This window comes from Rhamphochromis longiceps, linkage group LG20 (genome assembly GCF_057381845.1).
Source record: "Rhamphochromis longiceps isolate RC_006_pf linkage group LG20, R_longiceps_female_GT1.1, whole genome shotgun sequence".
Taxonomy (NCBI): Eukaryota; Metazoa; Chordata; class Actinopteri; order Cichliformes; family Cichlidae; genus Rhamphochromis; species Rhamphochromis longiceps.
The window spans coordinates 26,304,349-26,316,656 of record NC_140576.1 but is presented as its reverse complement, the minus strand read 5'-3'; the positions used below and the strand labels follow the sequence as shown (position 1 = coordinate 26,316,656).

At 39.4% G+C, this 12,308-nt stretch overlaps 1 protein-coding gene across 2 annotated transcripts in view; it reads left to right on the top strand.

The window, feature by feature from the left end:
- The first annotated feature begins 8,585 nt into the window (after positions 1 to 8,585).
- The window catches only part of tmcc1a (transmembrane and coiled-coil domain family 1a), a 49,295-nt gene continuing 45,572 nt past the window's right edge, over positions 8,586 to 12,308 (top strand). For both annotated transcript variants that reach the window (XM_085393041.1, XM_085393039.1), the window contains exons 1-2: positions 8,586 to 8,655; positions 9,611 to 9,692. The gene's annotated coding sequence lies outside the window, so the exon portion shown is untranslated. The remainder of the gene's footprint in view (positions 8,656 to 9,610; positions 9,693 to 12,308) is intronic.

Below are 12,308 nucleotides of genomic sequence, written 5' to 3'. Positions count from 1 at the left end.
TCAAGCTGGGGAGATTTAAGTGCTACGCTGATGAGAAAATGTCTCTTCTCTGCCTACTTGATGATACTCCACGGTGCAGAATTAACACGCACCTTCATACCTGCTCTCTGGAAATCCCTCTGTGTCTCACCTGCCTGCCCTCCTGCCCTTTCACCACCTCGAAACCAACAGAACTCAGGTCAGCTGTCTCACACTCTCGAATTCTCCTGGAGTCACGCCGCCTCTCCCTCCAGCCTCTATCACTCCTCCTGCAAGTAAGCTGGGAAAAACTCATACTCACCTTCTCCATAATCCACGAACTCCAAACTAACCCTTGGCTCTCATTCTAACTCTGTTCTCCTCTCTCCCCAGTGTGACTATTACATACCAGCCACGCTCCAGTTGCCTTCACGGCCCTGTTTCCCCACAACCAGGTTACCACGCCACATTAGCCAAGCCACTGTGTATTTTGCCATTGCCAAGTGTTACCCTTGTATTAGCTAAATAAACCTTGTTAAAATGTTCTCTCTGCCTCTGCTATGGGTTACTGCGCTTGGGTTCAGTTTAACTTACCGGCCTCCAGCCCCCTTTGACAATTACAGTGGAAAAAATGACGCTGATTATGACAGCTGATCGTGCCACTCGGTATGCCTGGTCAGAGGAGGAAAAATCAGAGGTTCTGACTCCAGCTTGTAGGTCAGATAAACAACCTGTCACCTGACTCAGCTCTCCTCCACACAGTCCTCATTCATAAATCCAGAAATTTAATTTCTCCACGTTATGGTTGTTTCTGCTTTCAGGTCAAAAATGTAGATGACGAAAAGATGATGGAACTATGTTAGCCAATGACCCATGGTTATTTGGGGACCAATATATGTTGACAGGAAAGAAGCAATCATAAAGTATGTGTACTCATTACTGAAATGGCTGTCAAAAAATATTTGGCATGATGTCTTCATTCAGAATGAATTCAAGTATTATCTCCTTCCTGTCTATTAGTGCCCTCATGTTTCATGCACTGGTGCGGCAGATCCCAGTACTCAACCAAGTACGAGAGGGACTATTAAAAATTTAAAAGATAATGATAACAGTGCATAAATATCCACCTTCTCTGGAAGTATTGGAGTCAGGATCTGAGAATGAAAACGGGAGCCTGCAGGTAGCACCATCATAGCAGCTGGTGATTCTGTAGGAGATGGAATGGTGTTCTCGTTCTTACTCTACTGCACTTGGATAAAAGGTGTCATCAGCTGCACTGAGTGAAACAATCCCCTGACTTGCAATGTGAGGAAACTCCTTGGACCAGGTCATGGTATAGGGAGAGGATTAGATTGATCATGGAGTCCAAAAGGGTGCAGCTCAAAGGACTGTTCCTCAAGTTTGTGGTGACCATTTGACGTACACTGACTGGACTCACCAGCTCAGCTACGAGAAAACAAAAGTTCATCTATATCAAACATGACATCAAACAAACTAAGGATTTAAATGTCAAGACATGACTTTATATCATATCCTATTTCTACAGACAGGCAATGAGAGACCCACAGCAGAACTCATTATTTATGAAAGGCTTAACACTTTTCAGGTTGTAGAAGGTGAGGGAAAAATGACTTTGCACTGTAAATGGCTCAGTTGTTTGCTTTAAACCAAAGATCACACCAGCAACTTCAAATTCGAATCCAGACTTGGCTTGTTAGCATGTTGCAGACGTTAAAAAGGTCCTACTGATAGACATCATTTGCAACTTTACCATTTTAGCCGCATGTAAATTAAAAATTTACAGAGTGCAAGTGCCGAGGCTAAATGGCCTTTGTACAAATGCACACACTTCTTAGCAGTACAGAGGTATGAGCACAAGCTAATTTGCATTGCTTTGGGATTTCAGAAATGAGATTGCTAATCCAATAGCTAATATGATAGCTAATCCGTGAGCTAACAGGAAGTTGATTTTCAAATGAGGAGTGGACTTGCCATTTTATTCAAGTCATTTTAATCGTTTTAGTCAAACCTTAAACATTGATCCATATGCGTAGGTTTATGGTACAAATTACTAATGGATATCTCAGTCACTCAGCTATCCTGCCAGTTTTCATATCCTCCCTGGTGAATTTGATGATTTGATCCACCGAGTTAATGTGATCCATGAATTGTGGTACGTCCTGATTTTTGATTTTCACCCAAGTGTCTTCCACATACCTGAACCAATGACTTGGTGGTTTTCCAGGATAGGATAACAAAGCCCTCTTTTTTTCCCACTTCTTCCATGTACAAATTGGCCACATTGGGTTAAACTGGGGAATCCATGGCACACCCATGTTTCTGCCTGTAGAACTGACCCTTGAATGTGAAATACGTGGAATTAAGTCACAGTTCCAAAAGCAGCACTTGGTCGGTGCTGAGAGTGGTCCTGTTGCTGAGGTTGGGATAATCCTGTAATCTCTTACGAACTACCTCCAGTGTTTCATTGACTGGAACCCAATTGAAGAGAGATGTAACATCGTACGAGTCCATTAGTCATCTGCCTCCATAATGACATCTCTCACCTCCTCAACAAAATACAAGGTGTTCTGGATGTAGTGTTCAGAGCTGCCTACTAACAAGTTGAGGATCGAAACCAGAAACTTTGAGATGTTATAGGTGACCCGAGTTGATCATACTGACAATTTGTCTTAAAGGTACACCCTGTTTATGTATCTTGGGTAAACAATACAGACTTGGTGTAGATTCCCCTGAGAATAGCCTGTGAGAATAGCTCTTGCAGTCCTCCATAGGATGCGAGTAATGCCTTGCAGAATAATCTCTGTCCGTGCAGAAAGGTGTCTGGAGTTACACTGACGTGCATTAGCCCCCATTTAAATAATTAAATATATAATTACTTAATTGTGTCCTTAATTAAATAAAATTTGAAATGCATAATTTATTAAATGCTTTAAATGAAATGAATAGGCATTTAATTATTGAAATATTCATTTAAGTAATTCCAATTTTAATTAATTAATGAATTATTATTCATTCATTATTAATTATTTAATGGAGTATTTCATTCATTCATTTTGTCACTCCTGGCCCTCCATAAATTTGGGCCTTTGGTCAAATTTATTATCAACACTACTTTGAACTTATTACCCTTTAAATTGTTTTGTTGTTGTTGTTGTTTTAATCTAATGGTGGCGCCTTATTAGCCAAAAATACATACTTACACGAAAATCAATGTGCTAAATTTAATGGCAGTCCGTCCAATGGGGGATGACTGATATTTTAGTCTGACCTACACACAACAACCTGCTGACAGAGACAGAAGAAATGTCTCAGATCAAGCACTGATTTTGGATGGATGGCTGGAGCCATAAAGCTATACTTTAATTTACATTTCAAAAGGCCAACATGAGGATGATGGAGGTCAAACCCTGTCTGGATATCAGCACTGTAGCTATTTCTCCAGCACGACCTGTAACACAAACTCCTGGATCATCTGAAAAGTAGCAAAAATGAGAAGATTGAATGAATTCAGACTTCCAGCAGAGTCTGATCTGAAGTGGAAGTGAAGTGCAACTCACTAATATTAATCTGCTGCCTGATTAAATAACATCTCCAACACCAAAGATGGATACAGATTCTTGTTTTATCTGAGACAGTCCGCATGGTGTTTGACACAGACCATTACTACATGATGTATTCATTGTGTTGTATTTATATTTTAATCTGACATTGCACACACAAAGCCACATACAAAAAGAGAAAACACGACAGCTGTCTTATGTCTCATTTTCCTCTGGTCTGTTTTCATTTATGCCAAACTAAATCAAATCAATTTTACCCCTCCACCAAAGGATTTTTTTTCTTTTTAATATTCCTCCATGTTGACAAAGGAGCTTGCAAAGAAAAGCGTCTGGACTTCTTTAAGTTACTTGAAGACGTTTCACCTCTCATCCGAGAAGCTTCTTCAGTTCTAAGGTCAAATGGTGGAGAGTCCCAGATATAAGTCTCCATGTTGACTTGAGTGACAAACTATTCAGTGACATTCAAAGATGGAATCTGAATCCATCAGGTGAATCATACAAACAATATACATAGGATATATTGTCCAAAAGACTCAAATGGTTAATGTTCCCCTACAAATTAAAAGTGTGATTCACCATTTGCAAAATGAAACAACTATTTAAGTTTTTTTATTTTATTTCACTTGCTTATTGTTGGTGTGAATCGACAACAGGCTGAAATGGTAAGTAAGTAAAGAATAATGCATTTAAAAAGCAGATGCGATGAGATCTCTTTCTAGAATTAGTTAAAAGATGCCAGCAGACTGAAGCTTGTACCTATATCTTATGGCAAAAAAAGATGTGGTGCAACAGCAATATTTTTTTTAAATTACAAAGTAATTTTTTTAATTTAAAACTATAAAATACTCCAAAAATGAGAAGGAAAAAGACCCTCATGCCTACTGGCTCCTTATTCCTCTTCCTTCCACTCTGACTAAGCAAAATGCCACCAGGAATCTTTCTTCAATGAATTTTTGAGCTGGTCATGCAGGTTGTATCATCACCTGCAACTGCTTACAGCTCAATACTGAAGATGAGTTTTTCTTTAATCTAAAATAGTTTAACAGCAAGGAAAATACAGCACAGAAAGATTAGCTCTAAGACATTAGCTGCTGTCACCAGCATATCTGCTTCAACATTGCCATCTAGTGGAAAAACTACCAGCATCGAAAAGGACCATAAACCAACAGTTAATTAATGACTGTGCTTCAAACATGAACATTGTTTCTGTAACTGAATGAAGGATCTGTCGGAATATATGAAACATGCAGAAACACTGATTGAAGATGTATTGAAAGATGATGATCAAGGGACATTCACAGTTTATTATAAATAGAAGAATAGATATCAAATGTGAAATATACTGCACATACTTTGCATATGATAGCTGCCTTTAGAGTTTACCCTTACATCATACATTTAATAGTTTAAAACTCATAAAAGTGGCTGCTGTATATTTACTAAATGCCATGATTACAGTACATTCAACACCTATTAGGTCTCAAATCAAAGCCACAAATTAAAAGAATATTTTTAACAATAATGTTGGTGATACAGTATTAAGTTTCCATAGCTACCAAGGCTGTGAGACAGAAACCTCACACTTATTATCCAGAAATGAAATGTTTCTAGCAGCACGTCATGCTGTCCTCCAAGCTGGTGAGAACTGAAAGATTGAAGTCATGTTGAAACAGGTTTTATGTGAATTTGCTTTTGCTCTGGAATAAGACCTTGTGAAATTTCATTTGTCAGATTTATAGGTTCAGTCTGCTGGCATGTGAATGGTAAGATTCGCAGAATAAAGATGTTATTCTGTTGATCACGGAAGTGCTAAAAAAGGAGACGTGAGAATGGTTAGTGGTCTTTGATAGATAACTGGCAAAGGTTAACAGCCTTTGTGTCTGTCAGTTATAAAGGTTAAGTCACACTCAGCAGTGTTCTCAATGAAAGCCACTATCAGGGATAAAGAGAAGTAGTCATTATCGAGGACATCTCAACAGGGATTCTCAGTAAAAAAGAGCTATTCATTTCTCCCCATTCATACTTCCTCAGCCAATCTTAATTAAAGCCACTATAATGCTGCTATTTCACTAGACCATGGGTCCTCAAAGTGCATCTTGTGAACCAATGGCAGCCATTTGGAAATTTTTTGTGAGGCCCGCAGGCGTGACATGAAAAAATGCACTACTGTACATTTAGTTCACCCACAGTTTATGTCATACATGAACAGTAACATGACAGTTCATAGAGACAAGGATTTTTCTTACATTTTAACTCTCTTCTTTTCAACTATGAAAATTGGAAGTAATGATGTGCATTTTGCAGTGTAAATGAAAAGCCAGAAAAAGTAAAACACATGCTGTAATGAAGGCTAAAAGAGCAGGAGTCTCCCCTCAGATAATCAGAGACAGTCTGCAGGTGCTGGGAGGTTTATAGGTCAGGGCCCACTAGGCCCAGACGTTGTTCATATGACCTAAACAGCAGCTGCATAGACCTGCACGTTCTTGAAGGAAACAGAGACCCCTAGTGCTCAAGTGCCTAGGGGTCAACACATTGCTCCTCAGTGAACAATCCAGCAGATGAGTGAAGAAAGCAAAATATTCAAAGCTTTGTTATTTTAGCTAAGAAAATATATGTATAGCACAGTCTAATTTTTGCTTTCACAAAGTAATCACCATGGCTTTAGTGTGTCAGTGGTTTACTGAAAATCCCCAACAGTCAAATAACCCCTATGAACAAGATATTGGCGACAGTGAGAAGGACAAACTCTGACACACTGTGGAAGTAAGCCAGAAATGAATAATAACAAAGATTAAATGGAAAGTGGTGAAAATAAGTCAGTGAAGAAGACACTAGGTCCATCATGGAAAGCCTCCAGCTGTTTATCATGGGGGTTTCCCATGTTGTGGTACTTGATGGGCTGTCAGTACTTCCGTTTGAGCATTTTTGATCAACTGAAGGCTTTCAGGGAGTTTTGATGACAGCCTGAAAATAATGGATTGCAATAGTAATAGACTGGAAGCAATAAATGCATGAACTAGTTTTTCAGCATCACTTTGAGACAGGATATTTCTAATTTTAGAGATATTGCACAAATACAAGAAAGCGGTCATATTTGTTTAATAAAGACACTGACGGTCATATCCTGGTCAAAAATGGTTTCAAGATTCCTCACAGTGTTGAGGAATACTGTATGGAGGCCAAGGGCAATGTCAGAGTAAGTATCTGGTTTTTAAGCTTTTTAATTGGAGGTCACCCAGACCCATTTTGCCAGTTTAAGTATGTTGTACTTTCGAATGATACTGCCTAAGGAAAACATGTATAATGTAAATAGAATTGGTCCTAGTACAAAACCCTGTGGAACTCCATAATAAACCTTTGTGTGTGAAGAAGAGTCCCAAACTGGAGTCTTTTAGACCAAGGGTGTCAAACTCAAATACACAGTGGGCCAAAATTCAAAACTGGAACAAAGTCGCTAACATTAATATTTATTGAACAAAAAATCTTCCTCCAGATATAAGAATGAATCTTTTCTTATGGACTCAAATAAGTTTTGCTGGAAAACTGAATATGGAACAAGCAAAGCTTAATACTAAACAATATATATATTAGCTGTATAATACCAGAAGGCCATCTCTAATAGTATTTTGGTATGGCTTCGCGGGCCAAATGTAATTAGGCTGCGGGCCAAATTTGGCCCGCGGGCCAGAGTTTGACACCTATGTTTTAGACAGATATGATTCAAACCACTGCAGCACAATACCTGTAATACTTACAGTTTATTCTAATCTTTGGCGTATCATATTGTGGTGAGCGGTATAGAATGCTGCACTGAGATCTAGAGAAACAAGTGCAGAATGAGTGTGCCCTTAGACACTATACGAAGCTCATTTGCTACCTTAACAAGTGCTCACACGTTCATCGAGGACTTGTTCTTGTTTTTAATATGACTGTGCAAACATTACACTATTTTCAGTATTTTATTGCTGTCATTTTATTACGCTTATCTGAAAGACAAACTAAGATAATACAAAATTACTTTATTGTCACTGCATGATGTACAGATTACAGTGAAGTTACAGTGCATTGCCTGAAACGGCCTCACAGATGCACCACAAGCATACACAATTGTAGAATTACATAAAAGAGTGTATTGCATGGGCTAGAGCTAATAAATAAATAATAGTGCTAAATATAAACCTGCACAATTGCACGGCCTGTCTATAAAGTGGGTGAGTTCAATCCTGGGTTCAGTGTGGTAATAGCTTTGAGGTATGTACTTACCATTATTCTTGTGGTTTGTATCTCTGTAGACCTGTATCTTTGAGAGGAAAGTTCAAACAGTTTGTGCGCTGACTGGTATGAGTGTACACCTACACCTCGGAGGATGTAGGTGTCTTGTAACGTAGGGAGATGTGTGTACGGTATTTTCTCTGTGGTTCTTATGTCTCTTTGCAGAGCCTCGTAACAGCTACTGTTGCCATACCACACAAGCACCTTGTAAGTCACGAGCAGAACAGTAATGATACATATGATTTGAGCTATTTACATTGAATTATCTTCATAGAAAGAAATGTTTTTGTTTTTGCAGCTTTCCGTACTCAATTTAACAGACATATTTTCCAACCGATAATAACTCAGTATGAGTCATCATGAATACTGATGCTCTGTTAATCACTGAATGAACCACAGGACTGCAACGACATGGCATAGTTCTCACTCCTGTCAGACAGTGATATGCATATTTCACTACACCTACCTACTTTTTGGGGTAACTTTTTTTCAGATCTAGCTTTCGTTAGCTATAATAACCTTGTAACCCTAACTGTGCTGTAGATGACGCTTTTGAGTAACAAGAAAACAACAACCAAGAGTGGCGTTTCGCTTGCTTGTAGCAAAACACGGGGCTCTAATGGACTTGTTCCCACAAGCTTTTTGTAACAATATAATGTGTCAGTTTTTGAAACATGCGAGTGAGTCATCTTTACTAACACAGTTTTCTGCTTTCTTTCCCGCTGGGTTACGCATTACGCCATGACGTCAGCCGGGAGAGGGCGGGCGCGCCGAGGGGTGGAGGGCACTCGGAGTAGGGGTGTTGCTCGTTGAACGTCAGCTCCAACAGTTTGCGACCACCCATGTAAGTGTGAAATATATTTTTAGTCGAGTTTTTTGGGGTTGTTTTACGGTCAGTTTGTGCGTGTCTGTGATGCGTTTTGGGTCTCCGTAAGAGTGTCGGTGCGGAAATTGCCTCGTATTACCAGCTCTGTGTAAGGACACACTAACGGGACTGTCAACCTGAGTCCGTTAACACACTGCTGTCGCTTACTGACAGCACTACACCGGCACTGAACTAATATTTGAACGATTTTAAAAGCTTATTTTTACTTATTTACGCAAGAAATGTTGCGTTAAATGTTGCTCAACTCGGATTTTTTCGACTTATCTTTCGTAATAATCGCTATATATTTCATATCCGTGATTTCTTCATTAGTGTTTGTATGTGAGCGTTATTTGTTTTTGTTTTTGTTTTGAAGTGAGGCAGTCAATAAGAATATAATTAAATATGTGGGATACTGTAGTTTTGTACAGTAGGTTTGTCTTGTGTAGCAGGAAATAAGCAGCGTAACAGAGTTAAAAATTTCCACCTGCCATTATGGTAACATCGTATCATTTGCTTTATTGCTTGTGAAGTTGATTGTAGGATCTTAATCCCAGTTAATTAACTTTTAATTTACTATCCAGCTGTCATATTAATGCACCTCTGTGCCTTGAGATATTAGCCAGGACCTCTCACTTGATCAAATTTCAGTCAGTTTTTCTCTAATGCAGACTGATGTCCTAAAGACGTTTCATGGTCTGATAAGGATGGATATCTGTAGACTCATTAAGTCTGAAGCCTAGTATTCTTTGCAGAGGTGCATTCCCCCCCCCCCCCCTGCAGCCTATTATTATCATTGTCTAGGAGACAGACAGAGACACCCATACACACGCACCGCACAGGCGTATACTCAGGCAGGGAGAAGCAGTGATGTGCCAAGGAAGCGTTTAGAGGATTACAGTTTCCATCTCACTTTTTGTGTTCTTTGTTGAAGACCCGTGGGCCTGATGTAGCAGGTCCTCATCTCCTCTGCAGTGAAGGAAGACCACTCCGGTGTCATTATAATGGACTGAAAGGTTTGTTTTCAATCATTTCTCTTTTATACTGATAGGTGAATCTGTCTCTGCAGGGATGTAGAGGGTTGGAAGGGTTTGGTGTGACATGATGTATCCCACTATCTGTTCAGCTTACTCTGCTAAATGGCTGAGAGCTTGGCTGCCCCTTCAGGGCACTGCTAACACAGCCATTCATGTCTCACTCGGATGGTCAGACCACCACGATGACGTTGCCCTCCTCCTCCTCCTCCTGTTCCTGCTTCACTCACATTGCGCCTTCCCTGTTGGGAGCTTAGAATTTAGAGTTATTTTATGAGTTTAACATGTTTGTATTGCTTTTTTGTGTATGTGTGTGTGCGTGTGTTTGTGTTTAATTTTCATAATGCTTACACAATACAGCTCCTTGCCTTCTATAGGTGTAAATCATGCCTCCTCTGATCTTAGCACAGTTTAGTGTAACACCTCAGCTTAGGATGTGGTGTAGATGTGCCTATACTAGATCAGGTCACAAGATTAACACAGGCTGCTTTATTCTTGTCTGGCTGTCACAGGGGTTTATTAATTGGCTATGCATGCAGGAAGGCTGCATTTCCTACAGCAAAGCTGCACACGCTGGATCAGAAAGATAAAATGAATCGGACTGTGGTAAAGTTATGCATGTAATAGATTTGTCCCAGTGGTTGAAATGAGTGCTGTAGTGGCGCGGCTGCCCCTCTGTTGGTCTTCCTTGGTCTCTTGTGTTCTGGGGGCCTCTGGATGTCTGGAGTTTTGATCTCCTCCATACCTGCTTCATGCCCTGGAGGATGGGGCTGTGGCCCCCCCACACCCTCTAGCAGATCATTACATGAAGGAACCTTTTAAAAAACAAAAAACAAGCGCGTCCATGCTCACAGGTGTACGCACGGGTGATCACACCCACAAACTACACCCTTTTTGGCTCCTACCTCAAAGCACACTGTGTTCTGTTGATCTTATGTGCTGCACAATAATGTTTAATATTTAGTATTTACTGTCATATTCCCATATATCATTGTGATGTTGTTTATTCTATTACTCTTGTTCTCTTCTGCTTGTTTTCTTTTTTTTCTTTCTCAGCAGGTGACCCAGGTGATTGATATATGCATTTTTTTTCTTTTCTTCTTCTTTTTTTTCTTTTTCTGCTCATTCTGTTGGTTTTTGGTTTTTGCCCTTCTCCCCCGTCCCTCTTCTCAGCTGTTTCTCTTTCCCTCTTTCTTTCTCCCCTTCTTTCCCCCAGTCAAGTCTGTCCCATGTTCAGTAAGTGAAAATAAAATAAACAATAAAAGGTGAATCAAATGGACCATTATGGCAAGGCTGGGATGGTCAATTTGGTAAAGTAAATCCGTTGGGCATCTTTCTTTGCCTTTAGACAACAATTCTGATGGCAAAAGAGCCAAACGGGACAGGCAAAAAAAAGAAAAAAAAAAAAAAAGAAAAGAAATGAGTGCTGTAAAGAAGCGATTTTTCTGATAGAAAAAATAAGAGGCTTTTTTGCTGTCTTGCTTTCGGTGTTGATACACTGGTGTGTAACATCCCGTCATTTAAAAAAAAAAATCCTTGAATGTATATGATTCTAACTCAAATTGGATGCGATCGATAACTTAGCAAGATCAATAACTAAAATAACTTCCTGTTATATTTTAGTTATTGTTCTACATGACAGTAATACATCCACAACTGTCCCTTATTTCAGTGTCATTTGTTTCTAGTTTCAGTATTGTTGTGACTGTTCTGCTGCTAAGAATTGCTCAGTCAAAAAGATAACAAAAGACATTGTGTGATTTTTGTTGTAGAGTGAGTTATCTGCACAAGTCTTTAAAACATCTTGTGTTTTAAATGCATCTTTACTAATAAAAGACCAAAAAAGCATATTTTAATGGTAGTCTTCAGGACTAGTTCTCCAGCCTTCTTGGATGGCATTCAAAGCTCTTTGGATGTTGGCTGTCTTTTATTCTAATCTCTGTCACGGCTATTTCACAATGCTTCAATAATGTTAAGGTCTGGGCTTGTGGGAGGCCAATCCATGACTGAAGTTTTCATTATGTGTGTGTTGTTGTTTTTTTTAACCCAGGTATGTGTTTACTCCATTGGCAGTGTGTTTGATATCATTGTCATGCTGATAAATAATTCTGTTGCTAATGAGATGCTTTCCATATGGCACTGCACCGTACAACACTTTTCTGTATTCATAGTATCATCAATTTTAACAAAATCTCCAGCACCACTGACTGAAATGGAGTCCCAAACCATGGCAGAGACTCCACCATGTTTACAGATGGTTGATTGACAGCTAACCCTCTCTCCTGAATGTCTATAATAACAATGACATTTTAAAAGAAAATTAAAAATTTGGATTCATCTCTCCAATAAGACCTGTTGCCACTGATTTTCAGCCCAGGTCTTGTGTAATCTGGCATGCCCTAGCCTTTTCTCCCTGCTTCTCTTCCTTAAGAATGGCCTCTTGACAGCCACCCTTCCACTGACCCTTTCTGATAAGCCATTGGTGATCAGTTGATGGATCAACTGAAGGGCCAGATGTATCTCCCAGGTCCTGTCAAGTCTTTTCTGGATTTTTTTCTTATTTCTTAAGGATGCGATTTTCAGATACTGTTTATCTGT